The sequence below is a fragment of the Sprattus sprattus genome, assembly GCF_963457725.1.
Source record: "Sprattus sprattus genome assembly, chromosome: 3".
NCBI classification, from domain to species: Eukaryota; Metazoa; Chordata; class Actinopteri; order Clupeiformes; family Clupeidae; genus Sprattus; species Sprattus sprattus.
The window spans coordinates 40,563,118-40,578,117 of record NC_137922.1 but is presented as its reverse complement, the minus strand read 5'-3'; the positions used below and the strand labels follow the sequence as shown (position 1 = coordinate 40,578,117).

The 15,000-nt window shown below is 49.3% G+C and overlaps 1 protein-coding gene across 3 annotated transcripts in view; it reads right to left on the bottom strand.

Moving 5' to 3' along the window:
- The window catches only part of LOC308362148 (thyroid hormone receptor alpha), a 130,367-nt gene that overhangs the window by 73,878 nt on the left and 41,489 nt on the right, over positions 1-15,000 (bottom strand). For 2 of the 3 annotated variants that reach the window (XM_080834683.1, XM_080834685.1), the window contains exon 2: positions 2,295-2,367. The exons of the other annotated variant lie outside the window; for it this stretch is intronic. The gene's annotated coding sequence lies outside the window, so the exon portion shown is untranslated. The remainder of the gene's footprint in view (positions 1-2,294; positions 2,368-15,000) is intronic. 3 annotated transcript variants of the gene reach the window in all.

The window sequence follows — 15,000 nt, the reverse complement described above, 5'->3', positions numbered from 1 at the left end:
TTTCCCCCAACAGAGCCAGGCTCCTCAGCAGGCTGCCCCCCTCCCCATCCCAGCCGCTCCCCTCTGCACCATGGCTCGGCTGGCTCTCAGCGGCAGCAGGTGAGATTTATGAGGTGTTAAGAATGTTCGCCTGTAACCCGGAGCAGCCGCGGCCTGCGTTAAGCTTCCACCCCAAGCTACCCCCCTACCTCAACACACACCTACACACACACACACACACTTACACTCACATATGGTTACACACACACACTCACATGCAGCAACCTCTAACCCTAAACTGTGATCGCCTGATGTCTATAACTGCAGACACTGCATGTGAGTACACCCCCCCCCACACACACACACACACACACACACCCAACCAACATAACCCCCCCCCCCCCATCCCCCCCTCTGGGCATGTATGGAACAAAATCACACACTTTCTATAACAACTGACCCCTCCTCTCGTCAGGTCCTCAACACTCCTACCTCCCGCTCGGCTTGGTGGAAGTAAAAAAACACAGGCCCTCACAATCACGTCTGGCTCTGGTTTCCTTTCCACGACAGCACCTTTAAAGAACAGCTTGAGAGAAAGAGAGATGAAGGGAGAGGGACAGAGAGAGAGAGACAGAGAGAAACAGACAGACCGAGAGGGTTATAGAAGGAGAAAAGACAGAAAAAAGAGAGCAAGAAGGAGAGAAAGAGAGAGAGAGAGAGGCAAGGTCTGTGCACCACTAACACAAACATCTGCCATGGGAGCTTTTAGGAATGGGGTGCCAGACCTCTCTGTGGTGGCATCCAGCCCTGCTGAACGTGACATTTCCAGAGCAACCCGAGCTCCACGGCGCATCCACCAAACACTACATTAGTCATTGGCCCAGCTGCTAGAGGGCGACGCGCCGCGCAACTCAGAAAAACATTCCTTCCTTGTTTACATCCCCAATATATCTCGACAGCGAGAGCGAGAGAGGGAGCGAGAGAGGGAGAGAGAGGCATGCAAGGCCCACTCTCTAAGGGTCAGACAGGAGTCGTATCTCTTTTTATTACAAATGTGGCTCCTTTCCTTCAAATTACATCCTATATGATGACCATTTCTATCCCTACGAGTCATATTTATGCCGTTTCAATGACTATTGTGTAGATGTATTTAAGTGGCAGTCCTATAGTAATCCTATGTGATTTGAATACTGCCTGCCTGCTTCGATTTAAAGTAATGTAGTACCCAGCGCCCTGATTTTGGTAAAGCCCAGGCTACAGGCCGGGGGGCAACAGGATAAGACAAGCACGATCCCAGGGCAGTCCCACCACGCTCCAACATCTGTCCGACAAACGCGAGCTGTTCCGTTCCGTTTGGCCGGATTCATCCATTCTGCACCTCTCCTAATGCACTCGACTAGGATTAGGCAGTGATTATGTCGCTCGTACACACCCACCCCCCCCATCCCTCAGCGGAGAGCAGACATCCCTGGCGACCTCAGCGAGCACTGGGGAACATGCTGTTCTAACGGTGGCTTACCGACAGGTGCTGGAGCCTCCTTCAGTAAACACCATATTGCATCTCCCCCATTCCAACTCAAGTAATCTCTGTTTGTAGTGTCCGTATTTGGAATACTAGCGGGAGTGGGAGAGGGGTTGGGGTTGAGGGGAGGGGAGGAGAGTCGAGGGGAAGCGGAGGATAACACGATGTTAAAGAGAAATAATACACGGATAATGCGGACTTCAAAACATTGGCAAGCGAGGGGCGGCCTAATCAAACCCTAACCGTGCCAACTGTTGCTTGGCAGGGTACGTGTTTGCTGGGCGAGTTGGGGGAGGGGGAGGGGGTGGGGTGGTGAAGCCAGACGTTGGCCAGGTGAGCCTGATACTGGAGCCTAGCAGAAAAGAAAAAAAACATGAGCAGGAATCTTGGGAATGTGGGCCTTTGATTTCCTGCCTCTGACTGGCAAGAACAGTTAGCGTCCATTATCAGCAATTCCCATCTGCACCATACTGCTAACACAAAACCATCAAAGAAAAAACAGAAGTCCGGACACAAATGTGGCTATTAGTGCACAGACTTATTTGGTCTTTTTGGGTCCTTCATAAAACACTATTTTGGCAATATCTGCCATCTGATTGGCCAAAGGTGCTTTGGGTTCCCCACAGACCGGGCTATAAGTATACAACGGCCAGATACAGTACATAAATACATCCCCATACATACACCTCTATTAGCACAGGAGGAAGGAAGGGTGCGGGGGAAGATAGAGGGGGAGAGAGGGAGAAAGAAAGAAGGAGAGAAGGAGAGAGAGTGAGGGATGTGTGTAACCTACCAGAGTCCCGCTGTGGTTCGTCTGGTTAATGATTTCCCCAGGCTCCGGGTCGCTGTGACTGCTGGCCACCGCCCTGTGAGACATAAACAGGGGATTGTTCAGAGGCAAGCACAGAGGAAGAATGCAGTCGTATGGAAAACAATCAGGGCCAAAAACGCAACACAAAGGCCCTCGAAACACACACACCCACATACACACTCTTCCACATCCCTCTTATACCTGGACACACATACATACATACACACACATACACAAACATACATACATGCATACACACATACATTCACACTTGTCGCCGGATGACCTCCTCCTATTAAATTCAGGACACAAAGCTAATCTTTCATGTCCCCTGTGACAATCCTGCGACTAGCTGTTATAGTTGTTTATAAAGGAAATGTGTGTGTGTGTGTGTGTGTGTGTGTGTGTTTGTTCGTGTGACTGTGTCAGTGAGTTTACACAGGCTACAAGGTTCAGAACACTGATCAGAGTGAACTTACCTTGACTTTTTATTTGTTTTTCTATACATTATGTTCGACGTGAGTCGATGTGAGTGTGTGTGTTTGTGTTTGTTTGTGTGTGTGTGTGTGCATGTGCCTGTTTGTCTAGTCCTGTGATTCAAAAAACAAGCCACCAATCCAAATTCCAAACAACAACTAGAGATGCATTTTCGCAAACACAGCCAATTAAAGATGTTACAGCCCTAACACTACCCATAGTTGGGTAGGATTTGCCCAATATGCTCATATGCAGAGGTACTTAAGGCTAAACATACTGAGTACAAACATCTGTTAGCATTATGCAAGCTATGTCACTTTCTATGTGACTATTTATCGGCTGTCTGTCGATAACCAATGATATTATGTCACTAAAGAGACCTGTGCTGCAGTATGTAAAAAGGCAATGTATGAGTAGACATCACACACTATTATAATTTCTTATCAGCATGCAACATGGGGCATTGGAACCATTTTCACAAGCGCACTACATGGGATCATGACGGACATGTCAGAGATGGAGCGGTGTTGACATATGAAAAGCGCTAGGAGCAGAACCCGCACCAAAAAACAGGTAGAATAAAGATAAGGCGCAATAGTGTGTCATACTAGTATTCCTTGAAGTCTTTCTAATCACCTGTCACTCTGCACATCAAACACGCCAGCATGGTGGGAACTACAGTGACAGACACTAGGCCCCTTGGCCACGGCAGACATTGCTGTGCATGGAAGGGGATGGGGGTGGTGGTGGTGGGGGTCTGGTGGCTGCGGACCGGAAAAGCCAAGCCAGAGCTCTGTAACTTAACTGTCAGAGTTAATCTTGTTATGTAATCAGCTTTCAACAGGGCTTTTATTGTACAGGGTCGTTTTTTTTTTTCAATATCTCTTTCTCTCTTCAACGCTGCCTTTTTTTTTGGGTGGAGGTTAATTCTCTCCCGGCTTCTTTTCAGCCACAAAATTAATTATGGGGGTTTTGGATGGGGGTGGTGGGGGTGTGTGGATGGGGGCTATCAGAGAAGGAGAGAAAGAAGGGAGAGAGGGATTGAAGGAGTCAAGATACTAAGGAGTACTAACAAGCAGCCACCAGCACTACCCCCACTCCCCTGTTAAAACCACATGCAATCATGGTAGGGTCGGGTTATGTGGGGAGGGTGACCCAGTGATTGGTGTTGTGTTATGCCTAATTTGTCCAAGATTAGGAGGAGGTCAGAGGTCGCCAACCCTATAGTCTCCAGGGGGCTTTAGGATCAAAGGGGGGTGGGGTGTAGGGGGAGGTTGTGATGGTTTGCACTTAGGAAGAGCAGGGAGCCGGGAGACTGAACTTGGGCTTGGGCCCCCCTCTTTCACTTCCCTCTCTCTCTCTCTCTCTCTCTCTCTCTCTCTCGCTCTCTCTTTTTTACTTCTTTGGTAGGAAACCCACACAGTTGTCCATCCCACCACAGGCAGGATAGATGACGCTTCAGGGCAGCCAAGGGAAAACACCCACCCAAGAAGAAAAAAGCAAAGTGATGTGTCAGAGGTAAGAGGATATGAGCGTTTTTTTTCTTCCCTTTATACTACTTTTGATACCTGCTCCCTTAATTTATTATTTTTGTGTGTGTTCGCTTGCTACCTATTTTTTTCTCCTACCTCTTATGGAAGTCATTCTTGGCACATTATTTTTAGGCTGGGAAGCCGATGCCAGACCCACCAGTCTAGTGAGCTCCCGTTTGAAAGGATGTCTTTGTGTGTGTGGTGGAGTGAGAAAGAGTAGGACAGTGAGAGGAGAGAGAGAAAGAGAGAGAGAAAGAGAGAGAGAGAGAGAGAGAGAGAGAGAGAGAGAGAGAGAGAGAGAGAGAGAGAGAGAGAGAGGGAGGTGGAGACATCAGAAGAGAGATGGAAGAGAAGAGTATACCCTGCAGCAACAGAGGGCGGTCCATGGCGCGGCCAACAAGTCTAATTAGGCCGTCGGCCGTCTGGTCCCTCTGGGCTCGGAGGGGAACACAAAGCGCCAGTTTCCTGTGACAATTAATGGATGCTTCCTAAATGATACCGATCCATTAAATCTCCCGGCTCACACAATGGCAGAGCCTACAGAGATCTCTTCTTTGGACCCAACTTTAGTGCCTCACATCACCCCTGCCCACCAACACCACTCCCTTCACTTCAGCGTTGAGAGAATGTGTGGTCTCAAGTTGCCAGCAGAAACCAGCCCTTAATTACTCTTCTGGCAAAGCCTCTCCCTAGAAAACAGATAACAGATTTAAAAGCCATTGAGATGAAAAAAGCCCCCCCCCCCCCCCCTTCCACCTGCTATTAGCTTACGCTGGCCTTCTGTAAATCCGCATACTGTACTGTCTTAAGTGATGAGAGCTTAGAGGGGCCATGGACGGGTCGGTCACAGGGGCCCCAGACTGACGGCTTATCTGACCTCCCACACAGCAGAGCCGCTTCACTTCTCACAGGCGCCTCAGTCCAGTGCCCACCTGACGCTCCTTACATTGACCGGACTAACGGCTGCCGTTTATAGACCTGCCCAGTATGTGTGTGTGTGTGTGTGTGTGTGTGTGTGTGTGTGTGTGTGTGTGTGTGATGCATGTGAAAATGTATGTGTGGTTCATGTTCACAAACACCTACATGGGTTTATGTGTGTGTGTGCAAACACCCATATACTGTGAGCACGTAAGTGTGTTTATTTGTGTGTGTGTCTCTGGCCTGTGTGCAATGTATACGTGCTTACTGCTGGAATATATCTCTTAGGCTTGGGTTTCTCAGGGACAGTGTGTCAGCAGGCAAAATGTCTGAAGCTATATTTGGAAGCCATATTATGAGCTGTTGCTGCCGGCCCTACGGCTGCTGTTGCTACCGCCACTGCACATGCTGTCCCTGTGACACCCTATGGAAGCAGAGACCAGATGCGGGCATGGCCGTGGACAACCCCACCAAGCACAGCTCACTTCCTGTAGTGTGTGTGTGTGTGTGTGTGTGTGTGTGTGTGTGTGAGTGTGTGTGTGAGTGTGTGTGTGTGTGTGTGTGTGTGTGTGTGTGTGTGTGTGTGTGTGTGTGTGTGTGTGTGTGTGTGTGTGTGTGTGTGTGTGCGCAAACAAGTCCTGTGTTCCTCAAGAGCGTGTGAGGGAGAAGGGGAGGCCAAAAAACGCATAGTGGGTACTTCAGGTTGTAGCAGTCAACAACCTCCCCCCCCAAACCCTCACATACACTCACACACACAGACACACCCAGACACACACACACACACACAAACACGCACACACCCTCAACTTGTGTGTATGTGTATCCTGTAGGCATCCGGATGAGGCACTGCACACAGTGTACCCCGAGTGAAAACAACCGAATCAATCAGGCGGGTCATTACGAGAGCAGGAGCCCGAGCCGGAGCTGCGGTGGTGTGCGGTCATGTCAAGAGCTTCCTGTACGCCAGCCAGCTGCATGCTCAGCACCAGGAGCAGTGACAGCAGCGGCACCGTTCAAAACCTTCACCCAGATGAAGGACAATGAGAAACACACACACATTGTCGACACAATGCAATGCTAGGGGGCAAGCATTGCATAAAGACAAAGAGTGATGGTAACTGACTGGTTCGATTTCTACTTTTTTTTTTGCTTTTTTGTGTGTGAATTGCCTGAATTGCTCAGGCAGCAGTTTCTGAAATATGCTAATACAGCACAATTGAATTTGAGAAAGGGAGAGAAATAGCTTGAAAGGGAGAGAGAGAATAGGGAGGGGGGGGGGGGGGGCGACGACTGTACTTTCCACTCTCCCTGCGTTTAAACAATGTTAAAGACTCCATTATCTCTGTAAACAGTGCCTGGACAGGACAAGCTTTAAGGTTATGGCTACACATTGTAAATGAGGAGCTGCTTCTATTTATGGTTGGGTGAGAGATATTTCCTACCGAGGATGGGGGGAGTGGGGTGTGAGGGGGGGGGGGGGTAAGAGTGATGGTCGCACTGCCCAGCCAGGAAAAACATCACACTCCTTGGAATAGCAGGAGACGTGGCGCTGAAGCCACCAGGCGTAAGACCTCTGAGACTTGATCTTTACTTTGTCTGATGTGTGTGTAACCCCGGCCTTGCACCGGGTTCATTTAGCAGCAGTCACACACACACACACACAAGCTTACACACAGACACAGAGACACGCACACAAACAGATACACTCACTCACACACGCACGCACGTCCACAAACACGCACGCACGCACACACACACACACACACACACACACACACACACACACACACACACACACACACACACACACACACACACACACACACACACACACACACACACACACACACACACACCCCAAGGTAACATAAAGAACAATACAATCTGAATCGCACACTCAAAAAGAACAGTCCTCTGTCATTCCAGTGAGACTGTAGGCCATCAGTCTGGTCTGTTATATAATCGAAGCATTTCAGAGCCACGTGGGTTTCAAACGTTTCATAATGTGTCTGTGGAGTTTGGGGGAAAAAAGAAGAGCAAGTAATAATTTATGAAAGAAAAACAACTTAAAAGAGTAAGAAGTTGGAAAAGAAAGTGACACTTGGTGATGAAGACTCTCCCACATTAACTTCTATTCGCGCTCTCTCTCTCTCATTCCCCCCTTCCGCCTCTCTGCCATTCTTATCTCTCTGTCATTCCCTCTCTCTTTCTCTCTCCCTCTCTCCTAAAGCCGGTGGCGCCTCAAGAAAGGAGTGCGGCTGAGAGCAGAGCACAAAACACGGTGTGGAGAAATGATCTGCCGACATCAAAGGCAGTCTTCTGGAGTTTCTCTTTCCCTTGCTTTCCCTCTCTTCTTTCTTTCCGTTTTGCTCCCTATCCCTCTCTTTCTTTCGCTCTCTCCCTCTCTTACCACCTCTCTTTCTCTGTCTCGCAGCAAGTCACAGGCTTAACATACACAGCCACCAATCGCCACAAGGCACCACAGACAAACACACACACACTCGCACGCGGACGCGCTCAAACACACACACACACACACACACACACACACACACACACACACACACACACACACACACACACACACACACACACACACACACACACACACACACACACACACACACACAAATGCACTTGCCAATCACACAGTGTACCGATGCATGATGGAGGGTTTTATGGTGGGAGGCCGTTACACTCTCTCTAGGTTCAGCAGCAATGTCTGAATACAACACACACACTCCACACACACGTGCTTGTGCATGCGCACACACACAAACATATAAACACACACACATAATTACACACATGTGCCCTCTCTCTCAAAACTAGTACTTGATCTTTTAAGCACACACTCTTTTCATCTGATTGAACGTAGCCAGAGAGAGTCGCGGCTTGTTGATGTTTTCCATGATTTCTTACGATCAATCTTTGCAAAAACAGAACAGCACACCATGGTACTCATCTCTAGGTGCACACTCACATATTGATTAAAGTGTGATATGGCTGTTTCAGCATGATACTTCCTTCAAATAAAATTGAATGCATGTGTGTGTGTGTGTGTGTGTGTGTGTGTGTGTGTGTGTGTGTGTGTGTGTGTGTGTGTGTGTGTGTGTGTGTGTGTGTGTGTGCGCGTGTGCGTGTGCATGTGCGTGTGCACGCGCACGAGTTAGCCTAGAGAATTGCGGCTATTCCAAGACGGACGACCTCATAATCACTCTCCCTCCTCCAGAGGCCTGACATATTTGCAGGCTGTGAAAGATCAGCGATCGTAAACGTACATCCACAACTACGAATGCTTTTAGACTTTTAGACTGCACACTCACACACATACACACACACACACACACACACACACACACACACACACACACAATGCAGTCTGTGGAAGCCGAACTGAAAAACATGCATTCTCCGCGACCCCGTCCTAAGAGCATTACCCTGTCATCTGATGGTAGCAGAGAGAATGTGTAGCTCTTTCATGTGAGGGTCAGCCACAAAGCACTGATGGGGGGGTTGGGGTCTTACTGCGCTCCTGTTTTTCCTCTTGTTCAGGGTCCCTGACAGCTCAGTGCACCAGCAACCACAACAGCATTAACAAACTACCACGCAAGTTGGAAAAAGTGAGAGAAAAAAGTCCATACACGACTGGGCTTGTGGGTTGGAATCGAACATGAAAAGAAATGCAATTAATCAACTTTCGCTTACTGTCTTTCCCGATAAAACGCCAGTTCTCTGGATATCAAGCAAACCATCAGCCGTGCTTGATAAGCAAACTGTTTGTTTGTGTGCATCTTTTTTGTTGCTCTCCTACTGAGCACCAAATCAATTTTCTTCCCAAACGTGTTCTGGCGCCAAACTGATTTATTTGTATGGTTACTCATCGCTGGAGGTAATTGCCTCGCTGATGAAAAAAAGTGCAAGTCTTGGCAGGTTATAAAATGGCAAATGAAGTTGAGAGGGAGAAGTATCTTCATTAGTTCTCTCGCAGTACAGGCAGCACAGGATTTTCTTTAAAATACATCTGCTAGGTTATTCACTTTGAGGTGCTCCTTGCAAGGCTCTTCAAATCTTCAAGTCTTCAAATGGCTCACATGACAGCATGCTTGGCTCAAAGATTTGGGAGGCATTGGCGCAAATCCCCACGGGCAACTCACCCCCCCATCCCCCATCCCCCATCCCCTACCCTCACCCCCTCGTATGGGGGGACCCCATTTATTTTCCACGGCAAATTTTGTACACCCCTTTTCCACCCATTGAATGGGGGCGGACATGAAATGCTCATCCGGTGGGGATTGCGGTTGGCATGAAAACGGGGGGAAATGATGCTAAACAGTTTCTGGATCTGTTGTTTGCAAAAAAAGAACAGTGAGCTTCCACTAGCAGCAACTCGGCAAAGACTCAGCACGTCTCCGCAGGCATGCTTGGAACACGGGGCGGCCGGTGGGTGGATGAAAATGAGGAGCCAAATGAGTAGCCAAAAGAGACCTCGCAGATCGCAAGACAATAAGAAGCGAAAGAAATAATGAGGTCAATCTCTGAAAGAGGGATATGAAAAAGGGGTGCAAGCTACTCTTGTGCAAGCAAGAGCCCCAAGTTCTCATGGGACGTAAGTAAGTAACATGCGCTCTGGCTCTAAAATGCCTCCAACTGTGACAAATTTTGGTGGTGGGATTGTCTCCCGCTGACTGGTTTATGACATAGGAGTTACAGTTCTCCCTCCCTGGAGCTGGAGCTGGAGCTGGGGGCAGCTCTCCCCAGCCCAGAGGCTCCCAGGGGGGCAGGGCTGTGCAGAGGGGCATGAAGGGGATGAAGGGTGAGAGGGCGCTGCAGGCTGCTGGTTCTCTGGGGGAGGAGAGGACACAGCACAGCACAGCAGAGCAAGGGGAGGAGAGCAGCGGTGGCGGGTAGAGGTCAGAGTTCAAAGCCATATCGGGGTGTTGAACTGCGGCAGGCTAGGTCATGAACTTCCCCCGCTTCACCCCGTGCCCCCATGCCTGCCCGTCCCATGCCACCCTGTCACTGAACGTCGCGACGACTGCCCACCCTGCCTCCCCCAGACAGGGCACAGAGGACACACACACACACTAATCATAATGCAAACACTCTTGGAGTGGAGGAATGCCAGATATTCTGAGGCTGGGCTGCGAGTTTAAGAAGAGAAAAACATGTGGGAAGGAACAAAACATTTTCCTCTGATAATAATGTATGTGTGTGAGTTTCTGTAAGAATATGTATGTGTGTGTGTGTGTGTGTGTGTGTGTGTGTGTGTGTGTGTGTGTGTGTGTGTGTGTGTGTGCTCAACACACACACATGTGCATTCTTATGTGTGGACAGCGGCCCCTTTGTCTGACACTTGATCTCATGAGTGACGGAGAGTGAACAATAGCAGTCCAGTTGGCCTCTGTGGTCGGGTCGAGGGGCGCCGCTGCCGTGTTAAGGTCAGGCCTGTACCACACTGGGCACGGCGCCGCCGCTACCACTGCCAGTGAGGGACAAACATGACCATAGTGTCATGGCCGGGGCACAGCTTGGGCAATGGTCAAAGGAGTCCATTCAGCCTGGTGGGCAGCACAGCTATCAAAGTGGTGGGGGTGAGCAAGTGAAAGAGAGAAGAATGAGAGAGAGAGAGAGAGAGAGAGAGAGAGAGAGAGAGGGAGAGAGAGAGAAAGGGGGAGGGAAAGAGAGAAGAATGAGATCAAGAAAGGGGGAGGAGGGATGGAGGGAGGGTAAGAAAGGAAGAGAGAAGAGAAGTAGAGCAAGAGAGAGTGAGAAAGACAAGGCTATGTTGAGGAGCAGGGTCGCACAGCTGGGCAGCTCTCAGCTGGGGCCTGCACTGGAAGAGGAGGAGGAGGAGGAGGAGAAGAGAACAATGCGAGCAGGCTTGTCAAAATGGACAATTAATGGCCGGTCACAGAGAGAACAGCGGCCCGGGCCCCAACACGTGCAATCCTCTTTCCATGATGGGAGGAGGAGAAGGACGAAAAGACGGATATAGTAATACAGTCGATCGACATAAAGACCAGCGGGGAGACCGAAAAAAGGAGGAAAGAGTCAAAAAAAAAGACAGAGAGGAATGGAGAGAAGAGAGAAAGATAGAACAAAAGACAGAAATCGGGAGAAGCCCTACAGAACAACAATTGGCATTCACGTATTTGGAACATCGTGTTCCATATCTCAGGGTCGGCTTCAGAGAAATTGGCAACAGATCAAACCGGAGTGCGTTAGAAAGAACCACTAGCGACGTTGAGCTAAAAATAGTCGTCTGGCCAGTTGTTTAGCGAGCGCCGAGTTGTTTTGAGATTGCCGCTGATTAGGGGAGGCAGACGCGGAAATACTAATTGTGAAGAAGGCAAGCGGTCTCGTTGAGGGGGAGAGGAGAGAGAGGAGAGCTCGCCGGTCTGGATGGCACCGTTCAGCAGGGCCGGCGCAAGGGCTAAGAGGATGATTTAATCAATTAGAGCAACCCAGCCGGCAGAAAACAGAACACACGGCCCAGCTGAGTGGGAGAATGTCCTTATGCATTCACACACACATAAACTAACATTCAACGCTCATACAGGCCTATCCACATAGACAAACACACTTTGACTAAGAGATACAAACACACACACTTTCTGTCTCACAGATGCATGCGCTACATGCACACGCACAAACACTGTGTCTATCTGTATTCGGGCATCATCTGGAAACACGTGTACTTATGCACTTCTGCAAAAACACACTCCAAGACGGACTCATGAGGACTCAAACCATAATAATCCTTACCCTCTAGGGCAGGGCTTTCATAGCTTTGTGCTCTCTCTAAGTTCCCAGCATACATAGAGTGGGATGTAGAGGGACAACATCCCATGTCCTTGTAAACACCCCTCCCCTCCCAACACCTCCACCATCGGGTGTGTTCTCCACTCCACTCCTCTCTCCTCTTTTTCTCGTTCTCTCTGTTGCCGTCTCCAGAGGGAGGTTGATGCTCCTCGTCCCCCCCCCCCCCTCCCCCCTTCCTCGCCGTGCTTCTGTATACTGTTAACCCTGATCGAGTGAGTCGCCATATTAGGCGGTTCTCACGGGGGCCGCCCCCAGGGGAGCGAGAGCCCTATAAATGCAGCCTATAAAAATCTATGGGCTTGCTTGTTCAAACATTCGTGTTAACACAAGGAGCAAGCACCTCCCACATCCCCACCACCACACCTCCTCAGCTACCCCCCCCCCGTCCCCACTCCCACTCCCCTCCCCACTCCTCTGGTTCTTAATCGCATGACTCAAGCAATCAAGCACAGCACTGAGAAACTGCACAGGGGGAGAAAACGAGAGAAATAGAGAGAGAGAAAAAGTCAAAGGCAAAAAGAGGGAAAATAGGTCTCATGCAGAAACTATCAACAGGCTGTCCAAAACAGCCCAAAGCAAAGGGAAAGAGTGACAGATCAAGAGAATAATACAAAGTGAGAGGTGCTCAGCCAGGACAGGGGGCTTCAAGCACACACACACACACACACACACACATAAGCACATGCACACACACACATACACACACACACGAAAACACACACACACACTTACACCCACAACAACAGGGCAACTTAAACGCTATTGGACGGTGGAATGGGATTAGGACTGTGAGCGCGGACAGGGGGAAAAGAATCAAAGTGGCCTCAGATGAAAAGAGGGGAGGAAAGTGAGGGATGGAGTGGGTGGTGGAGGAGGTAGAGGAGAAGAGAGGGACAGAGATGCAGGAGAGGAGAGGAGAGGAGAAGACAGGAGGGCGGGGCTGGGCTGGGTGGGTAAATCAAAGGCGGCCCGATCTCCACTTCCACACTCGTACATAATTAAAACAGACGGCAGCTTTGTGATGCCTAGTCATTAAAACCAGTGTCAGCTCCACAGGGGAAGAGTGAGAAAGAGAGAGAGAGAGGGAAGAGTGGAGAGAGACAGAGAGATAAAGAGAAAGGGGGGGGGGGGGGTTGAGAGAGGCAAAGCACGAATGAGAGAAAGTGAGTGTTTGCAGAGCTCCACCCGATTTCCAAAACTGCCCCGAAAACACTCCAAGAAGCCACATCACGGGAAGCGACAAGAGACGATGAAAGAGGGAAGAAATTGGAAGAGGAACACGTATGAAGGGTGGAAGTAACAGAAATGAATTGATATAAAAAGAAGGTGATGAAAAGGATGAAAAATAGAGCAGTGAGACTTGATGTGATGGATCATGTTTGATACTTCCACCACAGTAAACTCGAAGGGGGACGGGGAGTAGAGAGGGGAAAAATTGATGATCTGGGCGAATCGTAAACATGGCCACTTGGAACACAAACACTACCTGGTTAAAAAAAAGGATGCGGTGCGGAGGGGCGGCGACGCTTGCTGGGATACATCTCCATTATTACATTTGGCTCAGGACGAGGAAGGAAGGCAGCCAGCAGGCTAGCACAAAAAGCAGAGGACAGCAGTGTGTATGTGTCTGTGTGTATGTGTGTGTGTGTGTATGTGTGTGTGTGTGTGTGTGTGTGTGTGTGCGTTCGTGTGCTTGCGTGTGTGGGTGTGAACAGAAGACATGTGCTACCATATCTCTTTGAATGTCCGTGTGTGTCTGGTAACTTAATACACTTAGTACACAACTGTGTGTGTGTGTGTGTGTGTGTGTGTGTGTGTGTGTGTGTGTGTGTGTGTGTGTGTGTGTGTATGAAGAGGATGGTGAGTGAGTGATTAGCTAGCCTTGCATAGCTAGCATATGGCAAACCACATGTAGCATCGATTGATATTTATAGGCTAATGGAGGGTATGTATGTACTCCCAAGGACATACCTTTGACAGGCAAATAGACCCAACACACACAGAGAGAGTTTGATGTGGAGTTCAGAGTTCATATATTCCCTGTACTCTTGCAGCAATGTTAATGTAAACTAAATTGTGAACAGCAGCTGTCTGTATGTGTGTCTAACTGAGAGCGAGAGAGAGACACACATGGAGAGAGAGAGACAGAGACAGATAGAGACAGAGAGGAAGTGTGTGTGTGTGTGTGTGTGTGTGTGTGTGTGTGTGTGTGTGTGTGTGTGTGTGTGTGTGTGTGTGTGTGTGTGTGTGTGTGTGAGAGAGTGTGTTAAAGCACAGAGAGTTGCCAGTCACATGGGCAGTGCTGGCTGCTGTTCAGAGCCCAGTGTTTGCATTCCAGGGTTAGAGTGTGACAGCAGACGCTGGGTACAGCACACGTGACTGTTCTTCCCTCTCCCTCTCTCTTTCTCTCTGTCCTTCTCTTTCTCTCTCTCTCTCTCTTGATGTTTTTGAATTCTGAATATCTCTCTCTCCCTCCCTATCTCTCTTTACCTCTCTTCCTCAAGCCTCCCGAAGGGTGAAGTCCATGGCAGAAAGGGAAAGTCACAGACACATAAGCACGTGCACACACACACACACACACACACACACACACACACACACACACACCTGGGTTCAGGGACTGGTCACAGGGGCTCTCCACATAAAAACACACACACCCACACACACTCACACATTCTCTCTCTCCCGCTCTGTCTCTCTCTCACACACCCCAATATATATAAATGCTGGGGAGAGAACAGATTAACGGAACAGTCATTGAGCGTAAAGTAGCACAGCAGACTGAGTCCAGTCTAATAATAAACAGACACACATGCACACACACACACACACACACACACACACACACACACACACACACACACACACACACACACACACACACACACACACACACACACACACACACACACACACACACACACACACACACACAC